Source organism: Papio anubis, chromosome 11, assembly GCF_008728515.1.
Source record: "Papio anubis isolate 15944 chromosome 11, Panubis1.0, whole genome shotgun sequence".
NCBI lineage: Eukaryota > Metazoa > Chordata > Mammalia > Primates > Cercopithecidae > Papio > Papio anubis.
In genome coordinates this window covers 24,089,755-24,106,959 of record NC_044986.1, presented here as the reverse complement: position 1 = coordinate 24,106,959, position 17,205 = coordinate 24,089,755, and positions in this window count along the sequence as shown.

Sequence of the window (17,205 nt, the reverse complement as noted above, 5' to 3'; positions counted from 1 at the left end):
GTAACACTAGCAAGGTGACTGTGGGCAATTTGTTTCATTGCTACAAACCTCATTTCCTTTAAGTATAAGAATATAAAATGTTGAGATCTACCTCATTTGTTGTGAAAGTAAAATGAAAAAAGCAAAAAAGCTAAAAAACAACTTGCATGAGACCCAAAGGCAAGTACTCAGTAATTGGTAGCTATAAATAGGAAGTAGTAAAATGTAGTAGTTACTACGGTGTCTTGTTAATGGTGTAAACTTAATCAAATTATTTAACTCAATTAATCTCTACCTGTTTTCACATCTGTAAAAGAGGAATATAATTATATTACTTATTACCAAAGGTAGTAAAGGGAATTAAACTAGGTAATATGTGTAAAGCACCTAGGACAGTGTCTGGTGCCTGTTGAATGTTGATCACTGTCATCCTCATCATTATCACTATTGCATCAAAAATACATTTTTCTCTTACCAGTGAATGTTAGCCAAATACTAAATCATTTTCAACAGTGATATTTTTTCTTTAAATTTTAAGAAGACATCAAGTAAAAGTTAAAACTAATACTGAGAAAACATTATCTTCTTAAGATTAAAAGTCAGCCTGGCACAGTGGCTCATGCCTATAATCCTAGCACTTTGGGAGGCCAAGGTGGGAGGATTGCCTGAGCTCAGGAGTTCAAAACCAGCCTGGGCAAAACAGTGAAACCCTGTCTCTACAAAAATACAAAAAACTAGCTGGGCATGGTGGCACATGCCTGTAGTCCCAACTACTCGGGAGGCTAAAGCAGAATTGCTTGAACCTGGGAGGCGGAGGTTGCAGTGAGCCAAGATCATGCCACTGTACTCCAGCCTTGGTGACAGAAGGAGACTCTGTCTCAAAAAAAAAAAAAAAAAAAAAAAAAAGTCACTATGACCTTGGAACACCATTTCCAACACTGCTGTTAATTCCTTGGCTTCCAAATCCCAGACACTGGCTTATTAGGTGGATCCCTTTGTTCCCTCTGATGTTCAACATCAACACTGAAGCAATCATACAAAACTCTGGGAAAAAAAGGTTATGGTATTTCATGAATTGGTTAAAATAGGCATTTCAGGCATTTTTAATATAAAAGTTTCTAAATTGTTAGTGTTTTCCTAAGTGGTATTTGATAGCAAAAATCAATATCTGCATGTATAATAATTATTTTTCATGGTAAATAAACTGTGTACATTGACTGAGTATGATAATTACACAGTCAAATCCCATTTTCTCAGATCCATCTATACGCCCTGGTTTCAGCTGCATAGGGTGTCATCCAAGATGGTGGGATTTATTTCACCTCTAATTGTGCCATGGCAGCCAGCTTTATAGAAACTACAGCTGTAATATCCACTTTTCAAAAAGGTACAAAATCATGGCATCACTTATCTAGGAGATTATATGCACAATGAAGAGAATGACTTACATGTTGACAAAAGCAGCCTTCCTTCCCTTTTAAAGGTTTTATAGAGACCTGAGATGCAATTCAGATGTCTAAAACCCAAACGGTGTGTCCAAGACCTTAATCCCTAAGGAACTGGCCATCAGACAACACGAGTTGCATCTCCTTTGTGCAATTTGTGGTGGTTTGCTTTTTCATGCCCTAACATACGCAGCATGCATTAAAAACTCTTTGTGGCTATTTCAAGATCTGAGTCTCCAATTTCACGTAATTCACCAGAGGCAAATAATGATTTCTGAGCTCAGGACAAGGCGTTCTATTTAGTACTACCCTTTTTGTTGATCTGCCACTAGTGTCACTGTGGTACTGGCTGATTGGTTTCTATTTACTCAATTTACTCACATGAAATTTATGCTAAAAATCATTTGCTCTAGGAGGTGCCCTATTTTATGTAACTTTCTAAAGCATATCATATGTCCCAGTCCTCAGAATGTGTATATTTGAGACCTAAGGCTTGTGTTTATGAAAAATTAATTTTTTATTATCATGTGTGAATTGAATATCATTAGATGAGCCAGGGAATGGCCAGCAGAGCTAAGTTACTGGAAAGTAGCCTTTAGCATTAGCTTTTCTAGGTCTAAATGCAAAATATACTACTAAAAAGCTGCATAACCTCAGTAACTTTGTGAGAACTTCTTAGTCTGGATGGCAAACCAGGGTATCTATGGAAATTTCAAGATGGACTAGGAATGTGATAGGTGAAAAGTAGGGAGCACTGTGTTACAGGCAGAGAGACTAGCTTGTGCAAATATTCTGAAGAGAGATAAAGAGTGTGGCAAATTCAAGAATCACATAAATGAGACCACTGTGACTCAAAATAAGAAGTAGGAATGTAGCTGGAATTAAGGCTGCACGGATTCAAAGGAAAGTGAAGTCTATGGATGTCTTTATAAGCCATCGTGAGGGTTTTGATTTTTCTTTAAAAACAAATTATGAATTGGAAGTGACTGTTTGATAGATACAGGGTGTTCTTAGAGGGTGACAAAAATATTTTAGAACGAGATAGAGAAAATGATTGCACAACACTATGAATATACAATATACTACATGTCACTGAATTGTGCGCTTTAAAATAATTAATTTTTGTTATGTGAATTTCATCTCACTAAAAGGACATTTTAAAATTTATTATTTTAAAAATTAGGCCAGGCGTGGTGGCTTACGCCTGTAATCGCAGCACTTTGAAAGGTCAAGGCAGGTAGACCTCAAGGTTGGGAGTTCAAGACCAGCCTAACCAACGTAGTGAAACCCTGTCTCTACTAAAAATACAAAAAATTAGCTGGGTATGGTGGCGGGCGCCTGTAATTCCAGCTACTTGGGAGGCTGAGGCAGGAGAATCTCTTGAACCAGGGAGGCAGAGGTTGCAGTGAGCCGAGATGGTGCCATTGCACTCCAGCCTGGGCGACAAGAGCGAAACTCCATCTCAAAAATAATAATAATAATAATTAATACATGTACAAATGGTGCAGAACTTAAAATGTATGAAAAGGTATTCAGTAAATAATTTTCGTCTTATTCCTGACCTCTGCTTACAGTGTCCTTCATAAACATCTAAGTTATAAACACATTTTTGTTGGTTATCTTTCCAGGTATATTTTATATGATATATACAGCCATGCATCATTTAATGACAGAAATACATTCTGAGAAATGCATCTTTATGTGATATTGTTATTGTGCAATCATGGAGCGTACTTACACAAACCTAGATTGTATAACCTACTACACACCTAGGATATATGGTATAGCCTATTGCTCGCAGGCTACAAACCAGTAAAACATGTTCGTGTACTGAATACTATAGACAATTTAAATACACAAATTGTGTATTTAAATACATCTAAACATAGAAAAGTTACAGTAACAATATGGTATAAAAGACCAAAAAAGCGTACACCTGTATAGGGCAGTTCCATTATAATCTTATGGAACCAACATCACATATGTGGTCCATCATGGACAACATGTATATGTATATGCTGTATGACAGCATATTGTCCATGATGTCCATATGTATACATATGTCCATATATATACATATATATGTGTATATGCTGCATGACATTTTGGTCCACGATTAAATGCATATGTGTTTTTCTTATCCAATTGGTAGCATTCCATACACACTATTCTTTGCCTCGCTCCTGTTATTTAATAGCCACATTAGAGATTATTCCATGCAAGTACACAGAGAGCTTTCTCAGTCTTTCCAATGACTTCATTATACAGTTGTGCAGTTCCAATTGCCGAATATCTCAACTACTTCTAATCTTTTGCCTTTACAAAAAATTATTGCATACTTCTAAGTTTTCACATTTGCAAGTATATTTCTGGACTAATTATATCTTTCCATTTACTCTTCTGGTTTTTAGCGGATACCGGGCTAAAACTCTACTCTTAGCAATAATGAAAATGTTGTTGTTTTCCATTTCCTCTCCACTGCTCAGCCTCATCTACCACCTGATGTTAGTGGATTATAAGGTTTTTGTACCAATTACCTTTAAGTATTTAAGCATGTTTACAGTTCTATTACTTGATTTGCCAGCTTTAAAAGCTTTTAATTTTAAGCTACACAGCTTTCTATACTACCTCCTATCTTTCTTCTTCTCATCCCAACTTTACTCTGTTCTTTCCATTTTTTCAGGGATTATAGATTATTTATATTCTATTCTGTTAATATAAACCCTACCTTTATTTCAGTCACTCCTCTCCTAACAAAACGAAGTTTTGCCATACTTTCCTTAATCATCTCTTCATCAGTTGAAGTTTGCCCTTTAGAATCTTTTATAACAGAAAGTTGCATTCTAGATTCACTGGAATTATATTCCTGGAGTTCTTGTGTACTTAGAGACGTCTGCTTTGTTTATAAATTGGATGACAGAGTCCAGGAATAAGATACTTGACTCACTCTTTTTTTCCTTGAGGACTTTCAGGCATTGCTATTTCTTTAGCATTAACTCTGGGTGTAGAGTCTGAAGCAGACTAATTTTCTTTTTCCTCATAAGAGATTTGATCCTTTGCCTAACTGCAAATAGATTTTTAATCTTTGAATGTCAGTAATATTTTTAGAATGTGATTTCAGTGTTAATTATTCCCCATCAGTTTTTCTTGGGACATAGTATGACTTTAAGATCCAAGTGTTTCATTTCTGGAAAAAAATATTGAACTATATATTTGGATATTATTTCTATACCATTGACTATTCAGTCTTCTTAACAATTTTTTTTTAATATACTTGTCCCTTTTTGTTTCTTAAGAGACAGGGTGTCACTTTATTGCCCAGGCTGGAATGCAGTTGTGTGATCATAGCTCATTGCAGCCCCTAACTTCTGGGCTCAAGTCATCCTCTCGCCTCAGCCTCCCAAGTAGCTAAGACTACAGGGGCACAAATCCATTTTCTGTTATGTTCTTTTTAAAGAAATTGTGTCTATTGTCCAGGCTGGTCTCAAACTCCTGGCCTCAAGCAATCCTCCAGCCTTGGCATTCCAAAGTGCTGGGATTACAGGTGTGAACTGCCATGCCCAGATGCCCTTTTTAATTTTTTTGTAGTTTCATTTAATTTTGCTTGCTTTCGTTAATTAATTCCTACATGTTTATAGAGTATTTTAGCCATGTCTATTCTCCTTTGGGAAGCTTCTGGCATGGCAATGATATCTATCATCTCTCCTATTTCTGTTTTACTTCAATTTTAAGTTCATTTTCAACATCATTTATTGTTTCATCATATCTTCCTTGAGTCCTTGAAGCCTGCTGCTGTGTTGTTTTATTGAGCATCCTTTATAACATTTTTTAAAAATTCATGGAAACATCCTTGGTGAAAATGTTTATCAAATTCATGGTAACATTTTTCTGGTGAATGAATTTTTGTCTTTCACTTGTTTTTCCTATTTCTGTCCTCCTTTTTTCTCCCCTTTTGGTACATTTATAGAGATACTTGTGCTCACATAAATTTATATGACTCATCTTGGAATGAACCGAGTTCTCCCTGGATCTGCAATTGGTAGAAATTGTATGTGATTGAGGACCCAGAGCAGTGTTTGGGTTAACAGAACTTGTCCCCGGCTCACAGTGAAGTTCTTTGTGGCCCCAACTTGTAAGTATGTCTCGGTACCACTTTACTTCTCCGAAAACAACAGAGATGAACTTCTGGAGGATGACGCCAATGCAGGTTGTCTTCTTCATCCTGTGTCACCAAGAGAATCCTTCCTACAAACATGACAATTGGTGTGTTTCTTCATTCAGCCCCTAACCTGCTTCTTCCTGCTACTCCGATGGGTCCAATGATGCTCTCATTGCCACCTAAGCGTAACATTCTCAGGATTCCCAGTCAGGAATTACTGGATTCTCTCAGGGTGTGACATATACTCTGAAGAATTTTGTTTCACCAGCTTTGCCATGAACATATTAACATGGATAATGCTTAGCTGTAAGCATTATCTCTCCGATCTCTCTGTATTCTCTCATATTCCTTTTTTCCTATTAGACCATAAGTGTTTTGGGAAGTCGTTCCTAAAATGTTGTGATTCCGGTTACACACATCACCTTGTTTCTTTCTTGTTTCCTAATACCCTTATTGAGGTTTACTTGATATACAAAAAAACTGTACATATTTAAAGTATACAATTTGATGAGTTGATATATGTAAACACCCATGAAATAATCAACACCATCACCCATGAAATAATCAACCACAATCAAAATAGTTTTCTTGTGACTGTTAACCCAGTCCTCTCCTTTTCTTGACAACCCCCCTCTTCACACCTTACCTTTCCAGGAGATCCTTACTAATCTGCTGTCGTAGAGATTAGTTTGCATTCTTTTGAGGTTTTATAAATCAGATCACGCAGGATATATTCTTTTTTTTTTTTTTTTTTTTTTTTGTCTGGCTTCTTCATTTCTCATAGTTATTTTGAGACTTGTTTCTGTTGTTGCATGTATCCATAGCCAAGTCATTTTTACTGCTGAGCAGTATTCCATTTATATAGGTACACCACAGACCATTTATACATTCAACTATTGATGGACATTCAAACTGTGTACTGGTTTTGGTTACTACAGAGCTGCCATAAATTGTCTTCAAGTCTTGCATAGACACACGCTTTCTTTGTTCCGGGTATTATACCTAGGAGTGGAATGGATAGATCATATGTAAGAGTATGATTAACCTGTTAAGAAGCTCCCAAACTGTCTGCCACAGTAGCTGGAACCATTTCACAACCCCAGCGGCAGTGTATTGAGAGTCCCAGTTCTGCCATATCCTTGCCAATAATTGGTATGATCCACCTTTTTTAATTTTGACAATTATAATATTGCCAAATATTATATATTATATATTGCCAAATATTATAATTGTCAAAATTTAAATATTTGGCAATATTATGTGGGGGATACCTCATTAAGCAATAATGATAATCATTTTATGTGCTTATTTGCCTATATATCTTTTTTGAGGAAATGTCTACCGAATGATTTTACCCAATTTTTATGGAATTGTTTTCTTATTATCGTACTTTAAGGTTTCTTTATATGTTCTGAGTTTTAATCAGAAGTATGATTTGAAAATATGTTTTTCCAGTCAATTGTTTTTTATTCTCTTACCAGTGTCTTTTAAGAAGCAAATATTTTTAAAAATTTTTTGACAAAGTACAATTTAGCAATTTTTTTCTGGATAATTTTTTGTTGTTGTTGTTGTTGTACCTAAAAAGTATTTCACTACACTAAGGACACAAATCTTTCTTCCATGTTCTTTATATGTTTCATAGCTTTAGGTTTTGGATTTACGTTTATGACCAATTGTTAGTTATGTTTCCTATGTAAGGAAAAGAATGGGTTGACACTTATTTTGTGCATATAGACATCCAATTTTTCCAGCATTATTTGTTGAAAAGAATATACTTATTCCACTGATACATCTTTTTTAAATTGGTTTAGTTGGCTACCCTACCAGTTACTTGAAAACCTTTGCTTCACATACATTGCCTGGTGTTTTCGGTCATTTCAGGCTGGAGAGCAAGCAGATCCCAGTTATTTCATGTTAACTGGAAATGGAAGTCAGGACCTTGTTTGCAAATTGGTTTTTTGCACTTGATACTGGCTTTATAAACTCAGGTATTACCATTATTTCTATGTTGCAAATTTATAAGCTGAAATTCATGGGAGTTAAGAAATTTGCTCAATACACAAAGTTGTGGCAGAAGATTGAATGAGAGAAGCTTGCAAAACCCACAGCACAGCGTATGACACGGCAATCGCATAGCAGATTATAAATAAGAGATTTGAATCCATTTATAATTGTTTATTAATTTAACTTTACTACCATAATGACTGTCCCTTTCTAATATATTCGACATCTATCACTTTCCTGGGATAACTCCCTATTTTTATTTCCTTACCTAACACATTCTGGTGAGTGTTCTCTCACCGTGATCAGAGGCACCTGTCTGCACTCCCAGCATCAGATACAGATCTGCACTTCTCAGAAACCTAGGAGCTTCATTCTTCAGATGCTAAATTACTGCTCCGGAAAAGTGACAAATGACTGCAACATTTCACCAACATAAACCTCACTCAGTAAAAATAAAAGAAACCTTAGAGAAGGAGGTTTGGAGAAATCATAAATAAATATATATTTCAAGTAGACTGTGTTTGGCCTGTTGTCAGGATAAGTGAGTAAATGCTAAAGAAATAAATAGCTTCAGTTGATGAAACAGAGTATTAGGAAAATAGAACTGTCCTCATCATTTGTCATATAAAGGAATGAACCTGTTACTTTTGAACAGTTTCGTTTCTCAAAACCGTTGCTTTGTTTATAAAAATAAAGCTCTTAGATGGGTTGCGAAATGTTATCTTTTCATCTTTGAAACTCTTCCAACAGCAGACTGATTGTATTACATAAGGATATTGGGGACTTATTTCATGAGATGATTCATGTAAGATTTCGCCGGCAGTTTAGAACAATGCTCTGAGCTGAACCCCAAGATGTCTCTGTAACAAATTGAAGTCTAATTCTGTGTGTTTTAGTGAAGCCGAGAATACAGCAGTAGAGACCCAGAATTTCAAGGTTTGGAAACACGGATATTGAGGGGGTTGGGGTTGTTTGTTTGTTTGTTTTTGAGACAGAGTCTCACTCTACCTCCCAGGCTGGAGTTCAGTCGTGCAATCTCGGCTCACTGCAACCTCCACCTCCTGGGTTCAGGCAATTCTTGTGCCTCCGCCTCCTGAGTAGCTGGGATTACAGGCATGCATGACCATGCCCAGCTAATGGAAACAAGAATATTTGTTATAGTAGAAAATTTGTCCAGCTATCTCCCTCTCTCACCCCATCTCTTCACAGACAAACTTTTAACAAGAGTTTTCTCCCTTTCCAACTCTTCATCACTTCTCTGACCACTGACTACCACCCCTTGCTCACTTACCCTGTAAGATTGACAGGGTTCTCCCTATCACTAAAGAAATGTATGTATTTTAGTCGTCATCTAACCTGACTCATCAAAAGAAATTCCACTGTGACCAGTTCTACTTAGAACATTCGGTGCCTTGGTTTCTATGACCAACACTGCACTAGCTTTCCTTTCTTTTTTTTCTTTTCCTCCTCCCTCTCTTGTCATTCTTTATCAGATTTCTTTTTAGATTCATCTTCCTGTAACCTCAATCATTAAATGCTGCTGAGGGTCAGCCTTGGCTCTATTTTCTTGTCACAATTTGCACTCTTCCTGAAGGATCCTGACACCCAGGACTTCCCCAGTGTTCAGGTGACTCACCCTCCTTCCCCCTGAGCTGTGGCCTCCCTTAACCAGCTGTCCCCATTAGCATCTCTACATAATGTCTCAAGGGAATCTCACACCCACCACGTCCAGGTACACACTGAAACAAAAGAGTTCCTAAAAGAATAAAGCAAATCTGACACATTATTCCCATTCCTGCAGCCTAAAACCAACACTTAATGGTTTCTCACTGCTCCTAAGAGAAAAATTAACATTATTCCCAGAAGCCTGTGTAATCTAGCTACTGCCTGTCTCTCCAGCCTCATCTCACACCACATTCCGCTGTCTCTCTTTGCTTCAGACACACCAACCACACCTCACATTTGCCCCCACTACTACCTGCCACGGGACCTTCTGCCTGACCCACTTTCTTCCTCCCTCCTCGGTCACCTCCTAGTTAGCTGGTGTTCTTCCTCCAAATCATGACTCATGTGCCACCCCTCGGGAGCATGTACCATAACCTTAACCTTCAAGAAAAGGTTAATATATTCTGTTTTGTGATCCCATGATGCGCTATATTCTGAATGTTATCATCTAATTTGTATGTGCAATTATTTGATTAACACGAGTCTCCTCTCAGGGTGAAAGCTCCGTGATGGCAGGGGCAAATCCTGCCATACTCTCCGGTGTATCCTCAGAGTTAACACAGTTGATGATCTGTCAAATTTGTTGGGTGTTTTAACGAATTGCAGACCAGGAGGCCCGGGTGCCAGCCTAGTTCTGCATTTGTTGAACTTCATGACTTTGAGTGGAAAGAACTGCCACTTAAATGCAAGAGATATCTGCCTTTGTTAATGAAATAAATGAATACACTGTACAAATCCTACCCACTGGAAAAACCCAATCCATTTGCTGATAAATCCTTTAAGCATGCTTTCACTTTCAAGAAGCCTGGATAGAAAAAGTGATAGCACTTTCATATTTCTTGTAACTCCCAAATCTCTTCAACTAGTGTCTGCAAATGCCCCAATATTCAGTGTCTATAACCGAGGTGTATGATGTTTTGATGGGGCAGATGCCTGAATCTTTCTGAGGATCAAAAAAGCATAAAAAATGCACAGTTGATTCTTATTTGGGGATACTCAGTGCTTACTCCAGTTGCTCTATGGTTTGGAAAAGTTAAAGGAAAGGCTTTAATGTGAACAAATGTGGGAAAACAGTTGACATTCAACTGTAAGAGAGAGAAAAAATGCATCCCTGGTTAACACCTATTCGAATTTCAAGGCTTCACTGGCAATTATACTGCCTTCCTCTACTGAATATATTGCTCTTACATCACTTGTTTTTAGAACCAGTTGGCATATAATTTTTCTATTTTTTGTTATAATTGAGAGTTGCTAAGAATTACATAGTCCCAAGTACATGCTCCGTTGTCCCATCAGACTTTACTTATAAAACATATAGTCAAAAATAAAACAATTAAGAATTCTGTGACAGTAAATACAGAGCATTCAACCTCAAGGGTGGGAACCCCTTCTAAGTGTGGAAATCAGTGCAACTGTGCACACCCAGCAAACCAGCCTTGTCCTGGGCTCAGAGGTGTCAGTGCAGCTAGGACAAGGTCACAGTTCCTGGACCACCAAGAGTTCTTATATTCTGCATCTTATATAAAATCAGCACTTGGCAACCCCAAATAAAAATGGCATTGAATTGAATTGGAGAGATTGCCAATAAAACAGGCAACATTAAGATCTGCTTTTTAAATCCCAGTATTAATTGAAGCCAGACTTCCCTTTGAAATCCAAAAGAAAACATTTTTGGTTCTTCTTTCACATTAATACAAACAGGAAGATGAGGTATCAGATGTACAGGTTTTAACATCAAATTTAATCCTTTTAAGCAGTAGCAGGCCAGACTGTGGGAGCAGCTCCCGCACCCATGAACTCCTCCTGCTTCACTTTGGCTCCCACAGCAGGAGACTCCATCTTTGCAGAGGGACAGTTGCCCCATCTGAAGGCTGCACAACTTTTGATGATCAACATCCTTCATCATTTTCAGAGAATGACAGCAACACAAAGAAAACGAAGTACTAAAAGTCTCAAACAACACATTCTTATTGATGTGGGACCTTCCTAGACCCCAGAACCACACTTGATTTTCTTCGTTGTGATTACTAACGCCACCACTTTCCAGAGCTATTACAGGTCAACAGCAGCCCTATAAAGTGGACATCACAGAAATGACTGGAAGAAACCTTTCTAGGGCTACACCTTAGCCTTAGATCAGAAAGGCCTGTGGATAAAATTGTGCTTACAATTTATGGGATTTCTCTTTGGGAAGAGACTGTATTCAGCCACACAGGAACTATAATCCACCCAACTCTCACAGTGTGGGGACTCACTTTACACAAGAGTTACTAGTCATATTCCTGCAAAGTCAAGGGAGGTTGTTTTCATAAGCTGAATTTCATTTTTAATGCAAAACAACTCAGAATTTGAGGGAAGCCTGGGGTAAATTCTCTGCAAACCCAGACTTCCCTGTTCTGGGAAGAGACACAGCTCTCTGAAAGATGCTGAGTAACAAGCATAAATTTGAATTTTTATATTGAATTGGGGATGCCTACGGCTTTTCCTCAGAGTAGTTCTGCTCATTCTTATGCATGTGGTTCTTCATTTTATATGGTGAGCGTTCGTTTTGTTTTGTGGTCAACATGTTTCTTTCCTGAAATGCAGTCTTTCAGGTTGGCATCTCTAATAATATCATGCTCAATATTCAATGTGGCAAACATTGTATTCTACATTATGGCCAGAGCAAATGGAGGGATAAATAAATACAATTACCACAAGGTGTGTCGCACACTAAAAGCAAAACAAAAAGGGTCCTGCCATCAGAAAGCTCCTGTCCACCGTGTGCAGAAAGGAGATTGTTTGCACCCTGGAAATACATCAGAGATGTTAGTGCAAAATTACAAATGAGGACAAGTGGGGTCTTAAATGCATTTTCCTTCTCGATTGGAGTTAGTCTTAAATTTTATTTGTTTCTTATGGGATGTATTCATTTTCTATGGCTGCCATAACAAAGTACCACAGACTGAGGAATTTAAACAACAGAAATTATTTTTCTCACAGTCTGGGACTAGAAGTTTGAGATCAAAATGTCAGTAGGGTTGGTTTCTTCTGAGGCCTCTCTTCTTGACTTGCAGATGGCTTCTCCCTATGTCTCCATATAGTCTTCCCTTTGTAACTGTGTGTCTCCAAATTTCCACTTCTTATAAACACCAGCCATACTGAATTAAGGCCCAGGAAATGACCTCATTTTACCTTCACTACCTCTTTAAAGACCTTGTCTCCATACGCATTGTGAGGTGCTTGAAATTAGGGCTTCCACATATGAATTTTTGAAGGGATACAATTCAGTTTGCAGCATGGAAGAATAGTAACATAAGAAAAAATCACTTTCAGGGAAACCGTTCTGATTTATTGTACATATGCCAAAATCCAACCATATCTGTAGGGAAAATTTTAAAACAGAGAAAAAACTTATTTTCTGTCTGTAATTTCTATCTTAGAACATTGCTGCCACACAGTTAGGATATGAACTAAAATAGGCCTCATTTTCTGCAGCTCACTCTGAGAGAAATGAAGAGCTTATTATGAAACACGCCAGATAACCTTAATAGCAAGAGAGCTTCTTTATTCAACTCGTGCAACATGAATTTTTCTTAGGTTTTTGCTTTGAGAAAATGTTCTGAAAAATTAAGATTCCCATTAGTCAGTGTAGTCTGAGTGAAGCGAAAAATACTACCTTTTTCCAAAAACTAATATATGAACTGATATATTTTCTGCCTTAAAGATATAATAAATTCCTACCAATGCTGTACACAAAAGAGAAGGCTAAGCAGTTGACAGTTAGCATCGGAATTGGCAGCAAATGAGCCCCTCATAACTGTCCTCTCCTCATGCATGGCTTACATCATCAGCTGCAAGAGAAGCTTGAAAAAGTCTTTGAGGCATGGTGGTTAATGAGTTGGCTCTGTTGAAGGTGCTCCTGCTTCTCGGAGTGATTGTGAACCTTTCTGACCCCCTCTCCTGGGTGAAATCCCCACTTTACAAACTCTTGTAATACCCTGAACTTCCCCTTTGTTATACACCTAACAGTTAAGAATATACATTCAATGCTGTGGGTAATTGATTAATTCTAGCCCCATTACTAAATTGTAAGCTCCAGGACTTCAGGGACCATGTACGTTTCACTTACCTTTGTGACTCTTGTCAACCAGGCTTGGAGATAATAAACTCTGGAAACCAGCAGTGGCAACCGGGCTCTGAACGGTTATTACTCTTGCTAAGTGAGAATAGAGTTTCAGATTTCAGCAAAGGGTTTCTTAATAAGCCCCAGTTAGAGAATCTTAAAACGGCATTCCCTCTCTACAAGGACCACACCAAACCTAGGCCAATAAATATGTACTATGAAAATATTTATGTATGTAATAATGCACAAAACCTACATGTGCTTACAAATGCACACATATTTTAAAATCCTGAAAATGTCTCCCATTTTATTTTCTGGTTTGTTTGGTTTTTTTTCCCCCCCTTTGAACTATATGTTAAACTCCCAATACAGCTTTAATATTGAAGAAAGAAGCATGGCTCCATTTCTTATGCATCATCATTATTGTAATGTAGAATAATAATAAGATCCATTAACCAGATATAGTATCAAGCCCTTAGAACATGCACAAGAAATATTTATAGCATCTTTCTTTTTTTTTTTTTTTTTCTGAGACGGAGCTTCGCTCTTGTTGCCCAGGCTGGAGTGCAATGGCACGATCTCAGCTTGCTGCAACCTCAGCCTCCCAGGTTCAAGCAATTCTCCTGCCTCAGCCTACCGAATAGCTGGGATTACAGGCACCCACCACTGGGTCCAGCTAATATTTTTTCGTATTTTCAGTAGAGATGGGGTTTCACCATGTTGGCCAGGCTGGTCTCAAACTCCTAACCGCAGGAGACCCACCTACCTCGGCCTTCCAAAGTGCTGGGATTATAGGCATGAGCCACCATGCCCAGCCCATTTACAGCATCTTATCTTACTATCCAACTGGTGATATAAATCCCTTCTCCAACATCGCAACAAGCACATATGGCTAAAGTTAGAGACCTCATTATTTCTAGAAACTCCCTTTCATCTCACTTGAATCTCAGACCCACATTTCTGCTAGGTCTCTCTATTTGTGGGCCAGCCAAATTTGGTCCACTGCCTGTTTTTGTAAGCAAAGCTTTATTTGAGGGCAGCCATGCTCAGTCATTTACTTATTGTCCTGTGGCTGCTTTCAAGCTACAATAGCAGAAATCAGGAATTGCCATATTACCCCAAAAGCCAAAAATATTTGTCATCTGGCCCTTTACAGAAAAATTTTGCCAATATTTGGCCTAGAGGCTCTTCCAATATTACCACCCCCCCATATCTGCTCTTTTTCTTCTTATATTCCAAAACTCAATGAACGATACATTTATCCAGTTGCACAATATTGAAATGTTAGAATCATCCCAGATTCCTTATCTCTATTTGTCTATTTTTTATTGTGGTAAAAATATATAACAGAAAATCCACCAGGCATGTCAGAGTTCTTCACAGCAGCCCCTCCCATCACAGGCCTGGAGGCCTAGGAGGAAAAAGTGGTTTCATGGGCCAGGCCCAGGGTCCCTGTGCTGTGTGCAGCCTAGGAACATGGTGCCCTGTGTCCCAGCCATTCCAGTGATGGCTAAAAGGGGCCAACATAGAGCCTGGGCTGTGGCTTCAGAGGAGGCAAGCCTCAAGCCTTGGGAGCTTCCATCTGGTCTTGAGCCTGCCAGTGCACAGAAGTCAAGTATTGGGGTTTGGGAACCTCTACCTAGATTTCAGAGGATGTATGGAAATACCTGGACATCCAGGCAGAAGTTTGCTGCAGGGGCAGGGTTCTCATGGAGAACCTCTACTAGGGCAGTCCAGAGGAAAATTTGGGGTTGGAGCCCCCACACAGAGTCCCTACTGGGACACCACCTAGTGGAGCTATGAGAAGAAGACCATGGTCCTCCAGACCCCAGAATGTTAAATCCACTGACAGCTTACACCATGTGCCTGGAAAAGCCACAGACACTCAACACCAGTCCTTGAAAGCAGCCTGGAGGGAGGCTGTACCCTACAGAGCTGCCCAAGACCATGGAAACCCATGTCTTGCATCAGCATGACCTGGATGTGAGACTTGGAGTCAAAGGAGGTCATTTTGGAGCTTTAATATTTGACTGCCCTGCTGGATTTTGGACTTGTAGGGGGCCTGTAGCCCCTTTGTTTTGGCTAATTTCTCCCGTTTGGAACAGCTGTATTTACCCAACGCCAGTACCCCCATTGCATCTAGGAAGTAACTAACTTGCTTTTGATTTTACAGCCTCGTAAGTGGAAGGGACCTGCCTTGTCTCGGATGAGACTTTGAACTGTGGACTTTTGAGTTAATGCTGAAATGAGTTAAGACTTTTGGGGGACAATTGGGAAGGCACGATTCGTTTTGAAATGTTAGCACATGAGATTTAGGAGGGTCCAGGAGTGGAATTTTATGGTTTGGCTATGTCCCTACCAAAATCTCATCTTGAATTCCCACATGTTATGGGAGGGACCAGGTGGGAGGTAATTGAATCGTGGTGGCAAGTCTTTCCCCATGCTATTCTCATGATAGCGAATAAGTCTCACAAGATCTGATGGTTTTACAAACAGGAGTTCACCTGCACAAGCTCTCTTTTCTCTTGTCTGCTGCCATGTGATATGTGCCTTTCACCTTCCACCATGATTGTGAGGCCTCCCCAGCCATGTGAAACTGTAAGTTCAATACACAGCTTTCTTTTGTAAATTGCTCAGTCTGAGGTGTGTCTTTATCAGCAGCATGAAAACAGACGAATACACTGTGCCATTCTGTCATCTGCCCTCTCCCTCACATCTCCCTACTGCTGCATGGGTTACTTCCTTTGCCTAGGATGCCCTTCTCTCAGTTTCCATGTTAGGACAGGGCCCAAGGAGGCTAAGAACAGATGCCTTGGACCCAGAGAGCACAGGCTTGAACATCATGTCCACCACCACTTAGCCCATTTCCTTATCCATAAACTGGACATCATCATCATAATAATGTGTATCTCATTATTGATATTGAGGGTATTAAATGTGGTACTACTCACAGACCACCTAGCAGGTGCCTAGATCATGGCAGTGCACTAGTGCCTCACTGAGAAGCACTCACACAGATCAGATTTTGGTATTAATAGCTTTATTTGCTCACACCTTTAATTCCAGCACTTTGGGAGGTGCAGGTGGATGGATCCCTTGAGTCCAGGAGTTCAAGATCAGCCTGGGCAACATGGTGAAACTCCATCTCTACAAAAAATACAAAAACTAACCAAGCATGGTGGTGTGTGCCTTAGTCCTAGCTACTAGGGAAGCTGAGGTGGAAGAATCACTTGAGCCTGAAAGATGATCATTCCACTGTACTCCAGCCTGGTCGACAGAGTGAGGTCCTGTCTCAAAAACAAAAAAAAAAAATTGTATTATTTTTTTCTTTGTCTATCTCACAAGCCTCTACTTATATTTCAAGATCACACATCTTTAAGAATCCTCTCTGACTTGCCTTCCCATATCTCAACCATTCTTACTCTCCTGTTAAACTCCCAATATAACCTGGGGATACCTTTATTTTAGCTTTCATTCACTACACAATCTCCTGTCTCTACTCAGAAGACTGTGAGTATTGTCAGGGAAAGAACTGTGCCTCATTTCTCTCTGAATCCACAGGGTCAGTGTCTTGTTCATTGCTGACACTGAATGCACATGAGCTCTTCATGGGAAGTTACAGAATATATGTACCCAGCCTAAGCAGGGATGAGCGCATGTAGCCATAGACACGGAGGTTGTCAGAGCATTGGCATATTTTGACTTGATGGTGGTTACTCACTCAATTTGTTTTCATATCCATAGTTGGAGTTACACTTTGGCAGCCGAGCCCTGATCAACATGAGAGC